Source organism: Canis lupus, chromosome 14 (genome assembly GCF_011100685.1).
Source record: "Canis lupus familiaris isolate Mischka breed German Shepherd chromosome 14, alternate assembly UU_Cfam_GSD_1.0, whole genome shotgun sequence".
Classification (NCBI taxonomy): Eukaryota; Metazoa; Chordata; class Mammalia; order Carnivora; family Canidae; genus Canis; species Canis lupus.
Window position 1 is genome coordinate 15,863,693 of NC_049235.1, and position 19,067 is coordinate 15,882,759.

The 19,067-nt window shown below is 34.8% G+C and overlaps 1 long non-coding RNA gene across 1 annotated transcript in view; it reads right to left on the reverse strand.

Moving 5' to 3' along the window:
• The window catches only part of LOC119866626, a 52,340-nt gene extending 34,087 nt beyond the window's left edge, over positions 1-18,253 (reverse strand). Inside the window, exon 1 of the long non-coding RNA XR_005369163.1 lies at positions 18,149-18,253. This is a non-coding gene — a long non-coding RNA (uncharacterized LOC119866626). The remainder of the gene's footprint in view (positions 1-18,148) is intronic.
• Between the last annotated feature and the right edge of the window lie 814 nt (positions 18,254-19,067).

The window sequence follows — 19,067 nt, forward strand, 5'->3', positions numbered from 1 at the left end:
TTTATTTTTTTTTACTATGGAAATTTATTAATACTCTATAAAGAGAAGGGAGAGAGGAAGGAGGGATGAATAAATAAAAGACATAGACAGCTGACACCCTGTAATGAACTAGAACCAAGAACAAAACTAGATGAATAATGTCCAATAATCATTCATCTTCCCTCCATTAGTTCCAACTTTGATGTATCCATTTCAGTTAATATTACTGTTTAACCAACACTTTACCTTAAGTTTATCTTTATTTTTCATTCCCCAACTTTACATTCTCCTCTATGTTAATTAGCTGCAATGCCCTGACATACCAACCTTGATTGAAAATAAAAATCCTTGGGGCATCTGGGAGGCACAGTCAGTTAAGCATCAAATTCTTGATTTTGGCTCAAGTTATGGTCTCAGGGTATAGGATTGAGCCCCACAAAGGGCTCCACATCCAATGTGGAGTCTACTTGAGATTCTCTTTCTCTCTGCCCCTCCAGTTCATTCTCTCCCCCCCACAATAAATAAATAAATATTTTTTAAAAGAAAAGAAAATTTTCCTTTCATCTGAAAAAGGCATCCTTTTTACCCCAAAGCTTCAGAAAGAAAGTACATGTTCTGCAGAAAAAGAAAACCATGAGATCTCACTTAACCAGCCAGATCAGGTATTGAAATAGTGACAGATAATGCAGGATGTTCAACCTCACATCCAAATCCAGTATCATATGTGCTTTATGCATCCATTCATCTCCATTCTGACCATCACTGTCTTCATTCAAGTGACATCACTTCTTACCTATTACCTATTCTGGCATCTTGTCTCTACCACTCCCCTCCAATTCTCTGCAAAGATTCTTGACAAGTATTTGTTTTAGTCACAGTTTTAGATTGTAAGTCACCAAAATGGGTGAAGGGTAGTGGGAGATAGAGGCTTCCAGTTATACAATGAATAAGTCAGGGAACTGAGAGGTACAGCATAGAGAGTATGGTCAAGGGTATTATAATAGCCTTGTATGGAGACAGAGAGTGGCTAACATTTGTGGTGAGCATAGCATAACATAAAGACTTGTGAAATCACTATGCTATACACTTTAAATAACATTCTATGTTGGAGGGGATTAAGATGGCAGAGGAGTAGGGGACCCTAAGTTCATCTGGTCTCTGGAATTCAGCTAGATAGTTATCAAATCATTCTTTACACCTGCAAAATCAAAGATCTGAGAAAAGAAATGCCGCAATTCTACAAATAGAAAAGTGACCACTTTTTGGAAGATAGAAGATGCAGAAACTTGAAATATATTGGAGGATAAGGCAGAGGGGAGGGAGGCTGCTTAAGGAGGCTACCACAAGGTATTATAAGCAGCGAAGCACAAACTCAGAACTTTTAGATGTCTGCTACAATGGGGGATGTGCTCAGGTGGCGAAGTAGGGAAGAATCCCAGGTAGGACAGCATGGTCTCAGGATCCCCAGAGTGACAAGAAGACTGGGGTGCCTGAGTGCAGCTGAGTTCCCAGGCATTGGAACAGGGAAGCTGCTGGCTGAAAACGAGTCTATAATCCATGTTTTAAATTCTAATTCGGACATCTTATATCCCTATTGATTAAATCCCTGGCAGTGAGTACTACCTGCTAGGTGTTACTATAAACTGCAAACTGCTGCAAGGTCGCGTGGCCACTCTACTGGAAGGGGCCCAGCAAAAGGCAGAAGTCAGAAAAAGCCCCCTTACTCCTCAGAGAGGAACACTTTGGGTCTCAGCTGCAGGAGTCCAAAAATTTTGGCTACATGAAACTCAATTGTGTGCCAGAGATAAAAACACTGAGTCACAGACTGGGTGAATATAGAGTTCAAATGGAAATCATAGAGACAAAAGGAATTTACTTCTGTGAGAGCTCACCGAAGAGTGGGGAGCACAAAGTTTCAGCAATAGGGCTAGAGAGAGGGCCACCATTTTCATCCTCCTCCCCCCGCCCATCAGTGTTAGAAGCCTTTAGGGAGCAAAACAGCACTACATAGGGCAATCTGGAGCCACTTACACTGAGCCAGACCCCTGGCAAGGGAGGTACATTTCCACAAGTGCAAGGGCACCTGAGAATCAATGCAACAGGAACCTCCCCTAGAAGACCAGCAGGGACAACTAGCTAGCACCAGGTTTACCCATCACAGAGAACTGCAAAACTTCAGCTCTTCGGGAAAAAAACAGAAACAAGGAAACAATAACACAACACAACAACAACAAAAATATATATATAGTGGTTTCCATTCATTGTATTTTATTTTAATTTATTTTATTTTTTTTTAATTTTTTGAGAATATACAGAGAGGAGAGAGAGAGGCAGAGACACAGGCAGAGGTAGAAGCAGGCTCCATGCAGGGAGCCTGACGTGGGACTCGATCCCGGGTCTCCAGGATCACACCCTGGGCTGCAGGTGGTGCTAAACCGCTGAGCCACCAGGGCTGCCCTAATTTACTTTATTTTTGTATAAATATAAGTTTTTCTTTCTTTTCTACTTTGGGATCTAGTTTCTTTTAACAAGCAGACCAAAATACACCAGGATCTAGTATTTTGTTTTGTTTCATTTCTAGTTTGATTTTTTCTTACTCTGTTTTGCTGTTGTTTTCTTCTGGTTTGTTTTGTTATTTTTTTTCTTTTGTTGCTGTCGGTAGTATAGTATTTTCTCTCTATTTATTCTATTCTCTTTTGGACATAATGATGAGATAGAGAAATTCTCCACAAAAGAAAGAACAAGAGGTAGTACTCACTGCCAGGGATTTAATTAATATGAAAATAAGTAAGATGTCTGAATTAGAAATTAAAACAATGATTATAAAGATATTAGCTGGGCTTGAAAAAAACCTTAGAAGACACTAGAGAAAAATCTAATCAGGCCAAAATTAAAAATGCTATTAATGAGATGCAGTCAAAAATGGAGGCCTTAACAGCAAAGATAAATGAGGCAGGAGAGGGAGTCAGTGATATAGAAGACAAAATGATGCAACAGAAAAAAGGAGAGAAAGACAACTACTAGGTCATGAAGGGAGACTTCGAGAAATCAGCAATCTCATAAAGTGAAATAATATCCACATAATAGGGGTCCCAGGAGATGAAGAGAGACAGAGAGACAGAAGGTTTATTTGAACAAATTATAGCTGAGAACTTCCCTAATCTGGGGAAGGAAACAAGCATTCAAATCCAGGAGGCATAGAGAACCCCCTCAAAATCAATAAAAATAGGTCAACACCTTGACATATAATAGTGAAACTTACAAACTTCAGAGATCAAGAGAAAATGCTGAAAGCAGCTCAGGACAAGAGTCTTTAACCTACAAGGATAGAAACATAAGGCTGGCAGCAGAAAGGACTGGCAGGGTATATTCAATGTGCTAAATGAGAAGAATATGCAGCCAAGAATACTTTATCCAGCAAGACTGTCATTTAGATTAGAAGGAGAGATATATTTTCCAGAACAAACAAAAACTAAGAATTTCTGAACCCTAAACCAGCCCTGGAAGAAATATTAAAGGGGATCCTTTGAGCAAAGAGAGAGCCCAAAAATAACAAAGACCAGAATGGTAGAGACAGTCTACAGAAACAGCAACTTTACAAGTAATACAATGGCACTAAATTCTTATCTTTCAGTAATTATTCTGAATGTAAATGAACTAGATGTTCCAATCAAAAGACATAGAGTAAAAAAAATAAATAAAAATAAAAAAATAAAAAATAAAAAAAAAAAGACATAGAGTATCAGATCATAATAAAAGAGTCTATCCAACAAGAAGATCTAACAATGGTAAATTTTTATGCCCCTAACTTGGGAGCAGCCAAATATATAAACCAATTAATAACAAATTTAAAGAAACACATTGATAGTAAAACATTAATAGTAGGGGACTTTAACACCCACTCACAGTAATGGACAGATCATATAAGCAGATCAAGAAGAACACAAGGGCTTTGAATGGCACACTGGACCAGATGGACTTCACAGATATATTCAGTGCATTCCATCCTAAGCAATAGAATATACATTCTTCTCAAGTGCATATGGAGTATTCTTCAGAACAGATCACATACTGGGTCACAAATCAGATCTCAACTGGTAAAGAAAGACTGAGATTATTCAATGCATATTTTCAGACCACAGTGCTTTAAAACTTGAAGATGATCACAAGAGAAAATTTGGAAGGAACACAAATACATAGAGGATAAAGATCATCCTACTAAAGAATGAACGGGTCAACCAGGAAATTAAAGACGAATTTTAGAAATACATGAAAACAAATGAAAAGAAAACATAACTGTTTGGAACCTTTAGGATGCAGCAAAGGTGGTCCTAAGAGGGAAATATATCACAATACAGGTCTTTCTCAAGAAACAAGAAAGGTCTTAAATACACAACCTAACTTTATATCTAAAGGAGCTAGAGAAAGAATAGCAAATAAAGCCTAAACCCAGCAAGAGAGCGCGATCCTGGAGACCCGGGATCGAGTCCCACATCAGGCTCCCGGTGCATGGAGCCTGCTTCTCCCTCTGCCTGTGTCTCTGCCTCTCTCTCTCTCTGTCTCTCTGTGACTATCATAAATAAATAAAAATTAAAAAAAAAAAAAAGAATTAATAAAGATTAAAGCAGAAATCAATGATATAGAAAAAAAAAAGCAGTAGAACAGATCAACAAAACCAGGAGCTGCGTCTTTGAAAAAATTAATAAAAGTGATAAACTCCTAGCAAGACTTATCAAAAAGAAAAGAGAAAGGACCAAAATAAATAAATCCTGAACTGAAGAGACCACAACAACCAATATATGTCAACTATATTTCAATTTTTTTTAATTACATGTCAACTATATTTAAAAATTTTTTTTAAACAGGAAACCTTTACCTTTGAATCCACATTCCTAAATACAGCATCAAGGCAATAATCACTCTACCCCTAAATTTGATTTCTAGCCTTCTTTCTCTCTTTTTTTAAATTCATTCTTCACTATTACCCATTCCACTGCACTTCTAAGGTATTCTTTCTGCTGGTAATCAACCTTCTTTATTTCCACCCATACCAAAGCTATACCATCTTCAAAACTCCTCCTCAAATGCAGTTTTAAAAATTTTCCTTGTTTCCAGACAATTTTTCCCTTTTGGGGAGGGTTCCAAGTTATAATACTTATGTTCTTCCAAATTTATATTTTAATTATTTGCATGCATTCTGTCTCTCCCTCTACACTGCAATCTCTTTAAGAACAGAGTATGATTTATTTTTTACATTTTTACTAATATCTTCAACATAGGTACCAAATAAATGTTGAACTTATTATGCAAATGTAGCACTCAAAAGCAGATTTGAAACATAATTCATAAGCAGAAATTGGTTACAGAATTGCTATGGAACAAAAAGACAAGGATGTAATAATAATAGACATGGCCTCTAAGAAAGCTCTATGTAAACATAAAAATCTGAATTTTAAAAATCATCCCTCTTTATACATTTACCTGACAAAAGTATTCATTTTCAAAGAATCACTGTAACCTTAAAAAGGTAAATTTGCTAGGAGTCTTAAAATATCATTTAATTTGCAAAAATATGTTTTTAAATATCTATTGTATAAAGAAAGCTGCACATATACATAAATCCTTTCATCAAACTCCTACTCTTCCAAAAATATCTTCCCTGCCTCTGTGATCTATAAGCAAAAAGAGTTGAAGTGAGGAGGGGGGAGGAAGAGAAAGCTAGTCTAACAGAAGCTACAAATGGTGATTGAAGAGTTTGAAAAAAGATCTATTAAAGGAGGTCAAGAAAAGGGATATTATCCAGCAGAAAGATTAAAGGTTGATTTGAGACAATTTAATAACAATCTATAAATACATGAAGGGCTCTCACACAGGGAATAATCACCAGCTTCTCTCTAACTTCCATTTGGACCAGAACAAGAGAAAAATTATGTTACATAAAAAGAAAAAATTTTGATAGTAGTAATTACTTAATACTAAAATGGGTAGGTAAAGAGAATTGTGAACTCTTATTTCCTGTAAACTAGCTCAAAAATGTGGCTTAAAACACACAACCTGGTTAGAGGTAAATAAGACACTAAATTTTCAAAGTCCCCTGCAATCTCTAGACTCAGCAGTTTTAAATTTATTTCTCTTTCAGAAAATCTTACTGTTTTTTGGATTCCCTGTTTCACCTAAGAAAGCTGTGTTGAAAGAAGAACTTTAGGACTTTGTTATATTCCAATTTTCTCCCACATCCCTCTAAAAGTTTTGTCATTTTGATGATTCCTTTCTGGCATCTATCTGAGTGTTAAACACAGGAAGAACCCAAGAAGGTTCTAGCAAAGCGTGACTCCTCCACCTCCATAGCTCTACTTTCTTCCAGGCTCCAAAGCTCATTTATATTTGGATCAAAGAAACCCGTCTGCCTCTTTTGTAACAAGCTGGTAATATTGATATAGATCAAAGAAATTAATAAAGGGAGAGAGGAAAATAGTGTGAAGATAGCCAAGTACACCTAGCCTCAAGGTTAAACATGTTACATCTTAGATTAAAATTTCAATTTGTTTCAACTATCTTCAAATTAGCAGAGGAAACTAACCAAATGTGCTGCAAGTCTCAGAATTCAAAGAAAACAAAACAAAATAAAACAAAAACAAAAAACAAAACAAAACCTCTATATACTAGCAATGCATTTAATTACAGGAAGTTAAAGAGTTGTTAAAACAATTTTATCAGAGTTCTCCAGAAAAGCAGAACCAATATAACGTACACAGAAACAGAGACAGAGACAGAGACAGATTTTAAGAAAGAGATTGGCCCACAAGGTTTTGTGGGTGGACAAATCTTGTAACAGATGAGCTGGCTGGCTGGAAATTCAGACAGTATTTCTGTGTTAGTGCCTTGAGGCATAATTCCTTCTTTGTTAGAAAATCTCAGTGTTCATTCTTAAGGACTTCAACTGATTGGATGAGGCCCACCCCCCACCCTCATATTACCAAAATAATCTTCTTTACTTAAAGTCAACGGATTTTAGGTGCTAATTACAGTGACAAAATCCTTCACATCATAACTACTGTTTGTCCAAACAACTGAGCATATAGCTTACCTAAGCTGACGCATAAAATTTAACCATCACAATTGGTTGTTGTTTTTAAACCTAGTGAGAATTTTTACTGATTTTGTTGTTCTAAAGTCTCTGAATCTCTTCAATAGACATCCTTGATAATAGCAATAGATGATTTGCAAATAATTTCACTTGTGTATTTATTAATTTAGTCAACAAATATTTATTAAGCATTCATATGCCCTGGCACTGTTCTAGGAACTACAGATACAGAAATGGAGAAGACAGACAAGGCCCTTGAGGGTTTGCAACATTAGGAGTTCCCTGGGTGAAATTCAGAACTGGTCCCCATACATAGACAGCAAGGAAAAACCAAAGAAAAAGGCAGACCAATCCAGATTGGAAGGTTGCAGTTCTAATAAGCAAGGAACTTACATACAAAGCTTGTCTTGAGTGGACACAAAATGAATAAATCTCCGCACCCACCTGACAGAATCTTAAGAGTTTATATAGAGACTTTAAAAGGGCTTAGTCACGTAGACTGTTCAGATAGTCTCAGTAACACACTACCTCGCAAGGCTGCGTCCTTGCAGTAGCAACCAGTATAGAACAGTGGGCAGAACATACAGTCCAAGGATAGGAGAGCAAGGAAAGAGCCTCAAATTACCTGGCCCAGTGCAGGTCAACTGGCCAACACGTCTTGATGACCATCTCCAACACTTGCCACCTTGGACTTTACATTCCTCTTATTTAGAGTACTTATAACAACTCAGTATTATAATTTACATCTACTAGTTTATGTGTTAATATACCCTAACAATCATATTGTTTCCCATAAGCTGGGACCATTTTTGGTGTTTTGGTTTTTTTTTTTTTTTTTTTCTGTATGCCCAACCATACAGGTCCAGATTGATAATAGGTAGCCAACACATGATGTGCTAAATAAATTAATTTGTAGTCCAGTAGAGTCTTTCCATCTTGCATATAATAAAAGACCCAGAAAAGCTGACTTACTTAAAGTCATACAATTTTATTTAACCAGAAATAGATCGTGGATACCCATGTTCAAATATCTTCCAATAAACCACACATACAAATAAACGTGTGAAAACTATGTCGATTTATGAAAGTAATTGTCCCAAGAAAGAGCAATTACACTCATGAATTAATCTAAAAGTATCATTCACTCACTATCTTTATTCCTTCATAAAAATAATGTTAGTTTACCTTATTCAATCTTTCATTTTAAAAAAATAGTCTTAAAGTTTTTAAGAAGAAAGTTATAATTAGAACTCCACTGACATCTGCCAAAGAATTAGCATCAAGAGTTTCAGAGTCCTGATACAAATTACTCTGTCAGGTGCCTGGGTGGCTCAGTTGGTTAAGTGTCTGCCTTCAGCTTAGGTCATGATCCCAGGGTCCCGGGTTCAAGCCCTGCATAGGACCCCCTACTTGCTTGGCAAGGAAACTGCTCCTCCCTCTCCCTCTGCCTGCTGCTCCCCCCTGCTTGTGTTCTTTCTCTGTTGAAAAATAAAACCTAAAAAAATAATAAGTAAATAAATTACTCTATTAATCCACTCTAACTTTGATACACATGGTTTAGTACTTAAACTAAACTATAACCATTTGACAGTCTTGCTCAAGGTTTCTCCAAAATGAAACCTGATTTCTTATTGGAAATTAATTTCATGAGGTTGAAGTGAAAACACACCCTCAACTCTTCTATTTCTTTTTGCGCTCCAGGTGCAGGAAGGGAACCACAGCCAGAACAAATCAAAGTATTCCATGCCTCATAAAATGGTTCAAAGAAGGTACATGTCCCAAGGAGAGCCCATCAGAGGCCATATATGAGGTTCCTCTGAGGCTACTAAGTATATGAACCCTAAAACTTAAAGCTGCTGACAGTAATCTTTTCAATGATGTGAGGAGAGTTAGCCTATAAATAAACTCAATTTAGTAGAGAGAAAAACTAAAATATGGAAGAAACATAATATAATTTGAGGGCATAGATCCAGTTGTGTCTGCATATTGCATATTTTTAGTTATGTAGGCCAATAACTATATATATTTACAAGAAAAGTTTTGATAAATACAATCCTAGAGGTGTAAGCTCTATGAGTGCAGAGATTTTTATATATTTTGATTCACTGCTGTATCATCATCACCTACAATGGTACCCTAGCATTGCAAAGTCATTCAATAAACATTTGAAATAATACACCCAGTGTTTATGGTGTCTATGTCACCATGGTTAAAATCTGCAAAGAAAATTCAGCAAGATCTCTGTCACTGATTAAATCACAAAGCCCAAAAGAGCTACTATGCACTGTGATATCAGCGATCTCATTAATCTTAATAATACAGGATATAGGCATTATTATCCTCATTTTACAAATGAGGAAATTGAACTCAGAGAGGTTAATTAATTTGCCCAAGGTCATGCAGTAAATGATGGAGCTGGAATTGAAGCCCAGGTGTTCTATCTGACTTTAATGTCTATACATGTCTCTAAAATTACAATATTATACATTTTTATTTTCAGAATAGTTTTATCAGTGTCAGTCATTTGACACAATAAAGCAATGTATCTCAACGTTTTAATTTTTAATAAAATTTTCAGAGAACTGGGGCATCTGGGTGGCTCAGTCAGTTAAGTTTCTGCCTTTGGCTCAGATCATGATCCCAGGTCCCTGGGATCAAGTCCTGCATCAGGCTACCTGCTCCACAGGGAGCCTGGCTCTCCTCTGCCTCCATCTCTCTGTCTCATGAACAAATAAATAAAATCTTTGAAAAAAAAAATTTTTTTTAAGGGCTAAAGGTCAAACACCATATCAAATCAAGCAGCAAGTATAGGAAGACTGCAAATAGATTGTTTGACTCACCATTTGCTATTAAACCCTATCTTAATTAATTTGGGCTGATATAAGAGAATACTGGATTGGGAAAAAAGTGGGAGGTACCTGGGTGGCTCAGTGGTTGAGCATCTGCCTTCGGCTCAGGTCCTAATCACGGGGTCCTAGGATTGAGTCTCACATTGGGTTTCCCACAGGGAGCCTGCTTCTCCCTCTTCCTATATCTCTTTCTCTGTCTCTGTGTCTCTCATGAATAAATAAATAAAATCTTTTTAAAAAGAAAGGGGGAGAATACTGGATTGGATGGTTTAAATAGCAAATATTTATTTCTCAAGTTCTGAAGCCTGGAAAGTTCAAGACCAAAATGTTGACAGATCTGATGTCTAGTGAGAGTTCACTTCCTGGTGGGCAGATGGCCATCTGCTTCAAACTAGGAAACAAAATATCAATAAACTCCAGATTCTGCATAAGTACTACTTAAGACAAAACCAACCAGGACAGAAGTAGAGGAAGAGGAAAGGGGCTTTGGGGCAAAATAGGAAGTGGGCCAACAGTCTTGGGCCAGAAAGGTCTCAGAAATTTCCCACAAATAACTACTTTCAGAAGGAGAAGGCCTTACAGTAAACAGAAACTTCTATAGCAGCTCCCCAAATAAACAGGATATAATTGCTAAGGTCATAAGAACAGTAAAGAGATAGAAAATCTTGATTAATGTTGCCAAATAACTCACATAGGAAGTCCCTCACCTTGTCAGTTAAAGGCTTGGGGAGATGTGGGAAAAACAAAAATAAAGGCAGGATCCTTGCTAAATCATATCAGGCTCTGAGGGCCAGTGACCCAGAAGGAGAGTCATATTTTCAATACCTAACTCTAGCTACAGAGGAGAGAAGCCTTAAATAAAGCCCCTTTCCAATTCAAATTTATCCTAAAATAACCTCTCATCACCAGTTCAGGAAAATCTATCCAATTCAAAATGCATAACATGAAATAAATTTGGTCTGGTTCCATATAAGCAGATGATGAAAATAAGCAACTAAATTTTACAACTGATGAAAACTCTTCAAAAATTTTTGTTTTGAAGCAGATGAAAATTTTAATATAATATTCCCAAATAAACTTAAAAATAACCCAGTCAGGAAGCAATAGCAGTTACAGAAGAATACAAAACAGAAATAAAGGACTCAGAGAAGAAAGAACCATAAAAGAGAAGGATATGCAGAACTCAAAAAAGAAACTGAAAAAAGTTAGAAATAAAGACAAAATTATAAAGACCACAACAGAAAATAGACACCACAGAAAAAAATCACTAATTGACAGAATATAAAAAAGAGAAATGTGAATAAAATAAAACATATATTGAAAAAGAGAAGAAAGTTTTCAAGGGTAGTAGATAAACATAAAAGAGAAGCAAAGGAGATCCAACATGCATTTAAATCCCTAAAATTAAAAATAAAAATCAATAAAAATCATGGAATAAAGAAATATTTGAAACTTTAAGAAAATTATCTGTGCATTAATAATAATAACAACAATAATAATAAGGAATTGAATGAAGAACATATATCTGAAATGGTACACTATGTACTTGGGAAAACATCCAAACTAACACCAAGCTATTTCCCAGTAAAATTATTAGAAATCAAGCAGAAATATTACTTGGAAATTTAGCAAACAAATCAAGACATGGATAAATGATAGAAAATCAAAGTGGCATCAAATTTCTCACTGCAACATCAGTATCAAGAAACAGTGAGAAACACCTACAAGTTACTCAAAAAAAAAGAAAATATGAGATGAACGTTTTATTTTCACCTAAACTTTCCTTAAAGTATACAGGCAATGGTCTTCTGAACATTAAGGAACCAAGAGACTATTTCACCAATTGTCCTTCCTTGGGACAATATTAGTACAATATTATAGAATAATCTATATACAATGATGAAATTATTGGAGAAACTTTGCTAAAAGGAATTATGATGCACAATAATTATATTCAACAATAAAATTGAGACTAAAATTTGGGGTTAGCATGAAGGAATAACATGCAAGTGTTAAATATGATCTGGCAATATAAAAATAGCAAAAATAGAGTGATGTCAGCAAGATGGAAGGATAGAAGGTTCCATCCTTCATGCTTCCAGAGAAATACCTTTTTGACAACCAGACATAAACAAAAATATTTTCATAAGAGCATTGGAATTAAGTGAGAGATTCCAGCAAACAAGAGTACAGAAATGAGAAGAGATGCACTGAAAAGATACTGAGAAAGTTAGTTTCATTTTATCTGTATTATTTCTTCAAAAGTGCATAGTGCAGGGCCAAAAGAGATCCTCTTGGCCTGAGAGTTCTCTGATTGGGAAAAGTGTGCAAAATGAGCATCCAGTTTGACCAAAGCCCTAAGCTCCAGGCCAACCCCCACAGACCCATTAATAGACATTAGCACCTGGTCCCCCCACAGACCCTAACATCAGACATTCTTGGGAACCCCGGCACCATGCCATCCATTGGCAGACACCAACACAAGACCTGCTTACCCTGCAGACACTAGCAGCAGGCCCACACATGTACTCTACCAGCTGGCCTAGGAAGAATTTCTGACTGGGTGAACTGGTGAAGGTTTTGCCCTGCCAAAGCCAGTAGGTACAGATTGTTGAAAAAAAAATTATTTTTTTAAGTGTATAGTTATCAAAATAAGGCTACAAAGATCATGAAAAATCAGAGAGCCCTGAAACTATTACAGGAACAAAATAAAGCTCTAATAATAAAATCTAAAGAAATGGAGATCTGTGAAATACCTGAAAAGAATTAAAGATAATTTCCTTAAAGATCAGGGAGCTACATATAAACACAGATATTTAGTGAAATAAAATCAAGGAAACAATATATAAGTAAAATGAGAAATTCAACAAAGAGATAGAAACCTTAAAGAAAAACCAAACAGAAATTATGGAGCTACAGAATACAATGACTAAACTGAAAAATTCAATATAGAGCTTCAACCACACACTTGAGCAAGCAAAAGAATGAATGAGTGAGGTTAAAGACAAATAATTTGAAATTACATTCAGAGGAACAAAAAGAAAAATTATGAAATAGAGTGCAAGAAGGATACCATCAAAATAATTAACATGCATATTATCAAAGTCCTTGATGGCATAGACAACACAACAAGAAAGGGGCACAATCTTACTTAAATAAATAAAAGCTAAAAACTTCCCAAATCTAAAAAGAGAAATGGACAACTAAATTCATGAAACCTAAAAAACCTAAGGAATACACAGTAGGAAAAAGAGCAAATTCTGACATCAAAATCATAAAGTGGAGGGAGGAGTAAATGTGTATAGGGTATCTTTGAATAAAACAAAAATAAAAGTTCATATTTATTTTATATATCAGATGACATATAAATTGACATATGTCTTTCACATGCTTGATTTTATAGTTTTAACCTTTAATTCTATTTTATGTACAAGAGTAAGGTATAGGATTTTAAAAATTTGTTTTAGAATATAAATTATCAGCTGACTAGAGGCTACTCATTGCACAGGAATGAATTTTCACTCTGAGAGAACTTGTAGAATTTTGTAAGCAATTGAAGTTAAATTTTCATCAGTTTAAGTGAGACTTACGATAAGAATTTTAATGCAAGTCTCATACTATTGACGAAAAAACGTATTGTAAATACAAAGTGAAAACCTATAATAATACAAACAAGTTAGAGAAAAAATTGAAATCATTGAATCACAAGGAAGGATATCAAAAAAGGAAGTGGGGAACAAAAGAACTGCAAAATAGACAAAACAATAACAAAAGGGCAAGAATAAGTCCTTACAATAATTACTTTAAATATAAATGAATTAAACTTATCAATTAAAAGACATTGAGTAGCTGAATGGATTTGATAAAACAAGATCCAAAGACATGCTGTCTATAAGAGACCTACTTTATTTATTTATTTATTTATTTATTTATTTATTTATTTATTATTTATTTATTCATTCATTCATTCATTCATTCATAGAGAAAGAACAAGAGAGAGACAGTGAAGTGGCGGAGGTGGAGAATGGCAGAAAGGGAGGGAGAGGTAAAGGGAATCTCAAGCAAACTCCACACTGAGTGCAGAGCCCAACACAGGGCTCAATCTCATGACACTGAGATCATGACCTGAGCTGAAATCAAGAGTCAGACACTTAACCAACTGAGCCAACCAGGCACCCCAAGAGACCCACTTTAGATTTAAGGACACAACTATGCTGACACCAAAAAGATGAAAAAAGATACTCCATGCAAACAGTAACTGAAAGAAAGCAAGGATGGTTATACTTATAACAGATAAAATAGATTCTATGTAAAGAAGGTAATTACATAATGATAAAAGGGGCAATCCACCAGAAAGGCAGAATAATTATAAATATATATGAACCCAACATCAGAGCATCTAAGTATATAAAGAAAACATTGATACAAAGGGAGAAATTGCAGTGCAATAACAGTAGGAGACTTCAATGCCCCATTCAGAGGAATGCACAGATCATCAAGGAAGAAAATCAGTAAAGAAACAGCACATTTGAACACTATAGATCAAAATGATCAACAAATATACAACATTCCACCTAATGGCAGTAGGATATATATTCTTCTCAAGCACACATGTAACTTATTCCAGGATAGATCACATGCTAGGTTACAAAACAAGTCTTAACAAATTTAAGAAGCCTGAAATAATTCCAAGTATCAAATATTGGCAAGAATGTGAAGAAAGGGATCCCTTGTACATTGTTAGTGGTAGTGTAAATTGATGCAGCCACTATGTAAAACAATATGGAGTTTCCTCAAAAAATTAAAAATATATCAATGACATGATCCAGTATTCCCACTTCTGAATATACACATCCAAAGGAGTTGAAATCAGTATCTCAGAGAGATGTTTGGCCTTTCATTTTCACTGAAGCATTACTAACGATAGCCAAGACACAGAAGCACCTACATGTCCATTGAGAGATGAATTTTTAAAAAGTTGTATGCATATACAATGGAATACCAGACATCTTAAAATGGAAGGAAATCCTGTCATTTGTAGCAATACGGATGAACCTGGTGGACATTATGCTAAATTAAATAAGCCAGACACAATGGACAAATACTGTAAAATATCTTTTTTATTTTTTTACTTGAGTGTAGTTGACACACAGTGTAACACTAGTTTCAGGTGTATGACATAGTAATTCAACATCTCTACTCCTTCTGCTATTCTTATCATGAGTGTAGCTACCATCTGTAACCATGCAATGCCATTATAATATAATTGACTATATTCTCTTTCCTATGACTTATTCATTCCATAATTGAAAGCCTGTATCTCCCACTCCCCTTTACCTATTTTGCCATACCTCCACCCCCTTCCCTCCAGCAACTGTCAGCTTGTCCTCTGTATTTATAGGTTTAATTCTGCTTTTTGTTTGTTTATTCATCCGTTTTGTTTCTTAGATTCCACATATTAATGGAATCACATGGTATTTATCTTTCTCAGTGTGACTTACTTCATTTAGCATAATACTCTCTAGGTCCACCCCTGTTGCTGCAAATAGCAAGGTCACATACTTTTTACGGCTGTATAATATATAAGTAAAAAAATAAGTAAAAATTTAAAAGTCTGTGAATATAGGACAAAATAAAACTTTAGTGAAAAGAGGAAGGAAACAAATTTCTTCACTTTGTCATAAAGCTATGGCTTAGAATAAAACACTATTTAACTGACAAAGCTTTGGTATATTTGAAAGTACAAATATCAACATCAAATAAGCTAATACCATTGACTAAAATTTGATGTTTGAAAAGAAAAAAAGAGAAGACAAAAGAAAAACTTCTAGTCTAAACTTATTGTTTATCATAGTCACAGGGTAAATAAAGGGCACTATTCATATTATTTAAGAGAATTAATGTAAAAGTTAGCACTATAACAAAAATACAAACCTTCTAAAACATTCCAAAAATCCATAATAGAAAGAAAGAAAAGAAAACAAAGAAAAGAAAAAAGCAGGTATCATTGTGATTGTTAAAAGCTCTCTTCTCACATATATATACATATTTACTAACAAACATATGTGTGATATGTTTATAATATCATAAACCTAGGGTCAAATTTATCAGTCATATCAACAAATATGGATTTGGTAAACTTATTTAATAAAGAAAAATATTGTCTTTTTGTACTCAAGGTAAAATTTAATATTATGATGTGCATAAAAGAATCACCTAGAAAAAAGTGATTCAGAAAGATTAAAATTAAAAGATTGATAAATGATTGCAAAGAGACTGGTAAGGACCAAACTGTGTTTGTCCCAAAGTTTATTTATTGAAATCTTAATTCCTAGTATCTTAGAACATGATCATATGTAGAAACAGTGTCTTTAAATGAGCAAAGGAGTTAAAATGAAGTCAGGGTGGCACCGTAATCTAAAATGACTGGTATTCTTGTTAGAAAGGAACCTAATTCCTCAAAATGTTAAAAATAGAACTACCCTATGACCCAGGAATTGCACTACTAGGTATTTATTCAAAGGATACAAAATTGTGATTCAAAGAAGATGCACCCCAATGTCAATAACAGCAATGTCCACAATAGCCAAACTATGGAAAGAGCCCAGATGTCCATTGTCCATATATATATATATATATATATATATATATATATACATATATATAGTTCAGCCATCAAAAGGAATGAAATTTTGCTATTTGCAATGATGTGGATGGAACTAGAGGGTATCAAGTTAGGTAAAATAGTCAGAGAAAGACAAATACCATATGATTTCCCTTATGTGGAATTTAAGAAACAAAACAAAGAGGAAGGGAAGGGAAAATAAAATAAGATAAAAACAGAGAGGGAGGCAAGTCATATGAGATTGTTAACTACAGGGAACAAACTGAGGGTCGCTGGAAGGGGAGGGGGTGGCAGGATGGGAAAATTGGGTGACGGGCATTAAGAAGAGCACGTGATGTAATGAACACTGAATGTTATATGCAACGATGAATCACTAAATTCTGTCTTTGAAACTAATAATACACTATATGTTAACTAACTTGAACTTAAAGTCAAAAAAGTAAAAATAAAATAACAAAATTATTAATTTAAAGAATTAGAAAGAAGAGGAATTTAGGGCACAGACACACGGAGAGGGAAGAAAATGTAAAAGACACATATGCAAGCCAAGGGGAAAGGACTCAGAAGAAACCGATCCTGCCAACACTTTGATCTTAGACTTCTGTGTCCCAGAATAGTGAGAAAATAAATTTCTGTTGTTTGGCAGTCAGTGGGTCTTGTTATGGTGGACCTAACCGACTAATACACAGACCATTGCTCCTGACCCTCACAAGGAGAACAAGCCATTTAAACTATAATTAAAAAAAAAAAAAAAAAACTACCAGAGAACTGGAGATACAAAGAAATCTAAAACAATAAATTCCAGAAAGTGATGAGCAACTCTTAGGAGAGGAGATATTCACAGCTTTGTTTCTTCCTAATAGAGCTCTGGGATAAAGAGAAATCATTCTGTATAGAGCAACAAAACAAAACAAAAAAAACAGCCAAATTAAATCGTAAACTCACCCTCAAAATATTTTCAAAGGAACTGAACCAAAATAAAGCTACAACAAAACCTGACTTATCTCAACTACAAATTAGATTGATTTTAGCCCTGCAGGAACACTTCATTATAGGAGAAGGGAGTTACCTCTTTTGGGAGCAAATATTTATGTTTATTTCTAATATTGTTTTACGTATACTATTTAACATACAATAAAATATTACAAGATATGTGAAGAAAGAAGAAAATGAAGGATAATAGTCAATAGAAGCAGACCTGGAGATAATCCGAATATTAGAATTATCTGATATGGACAGTAAAATAACCATAATAAATGTTTCCCAAAACAGACTGGAAAAGATGAAAACATGCATCAATAGATGGGGAAAAAGAAATTATCAACAAAAAATAATAAATTTAGATATTAGCACCAAAAATATAAAATAATAAATGCATTCAGTAAACTTAATAGTGCACTAGACGTGGCAGAAGAAAAATAATCAAGTTGAATAATTAGTATCCAAATCAGAACAGAAAAAAGTGAAAAAAATGACAAGTGTCTGAGATCTGAGACAATACTAAGCACGTAATTTGCATATACTTGAAATCCCGGAAGGAAAGCGAGAATGTGGCTGAAGAAACATTTTAAGAGGGATCCCTGGGTGGCTCAGTGGTTTAGGGCCTACCTTCAGTCCGGGGCATGATTCTGGACTCCCAGGATGAGTCCCATGTCAGGCTCCTTGCATGAAGCCTGCTTCTCTCTCTCTGCCTCTCTCATTTTCTGTGTCTCTCATGAATAAATAAATAAAATCTTTAAAAAAAAAAAGAAAAGAAACATTTTAAGAGACAATAGCCAAATATTTACAAATTTGATGAAAATATGAATAGGAAATTATTAGTAAAAATTATGAAAACCAAAGTAATGGGAAGAAAAAGCAGACGGGAGAAACATATTCATTACTTATCAAAGAGAGACAAAAGAATCACAGCTGATTTTTCATAGTATACAAATTGCTAAATGACAAAGTGAGATACAGAACTATGGGACAATATGCTACTGCTCTTATAAGAAAGAACTGATGGAAATAAGTGGAGACAGGCAGACACTAAATAGATATATAGGTAGGTACATGATAGATAAATAGATATTCTCTCTCCTTTTCAAACTTGAATCATAGTGCACTCTGGTTTTCAGAAATATATTATGAAGGATTTTCCTTGTGAGAACTTGTAATTTTTCAGAAACCAAGACATTAGCCTTACCATTGCTGTGAGAGCCCATTGAAATCAATAGCAAAGGTCTCCTTCTAAATGTTGTGTGAATTGCTTTCATTTACAACTTCAGGAAAGAAAACCTGCCAGGGCATTACTAAGAGTAAAATCCATTCTTCTGTTCACTAAACCTAAACCATTGCATCAGTGTAGACCAAGACAAACACAAAATATCACTATAATGCTTTGGGGGATATACGCTTCATTAAAGATAATCCACTACAATATGACAAAACATAAGGTAGCTATTCTTTCTGCAGCAACACAGATGAAGACTTTATTTTAAACCCATAGCAGATTGAATTTTTGCATGATGTTTTCTTTAAACTGCCT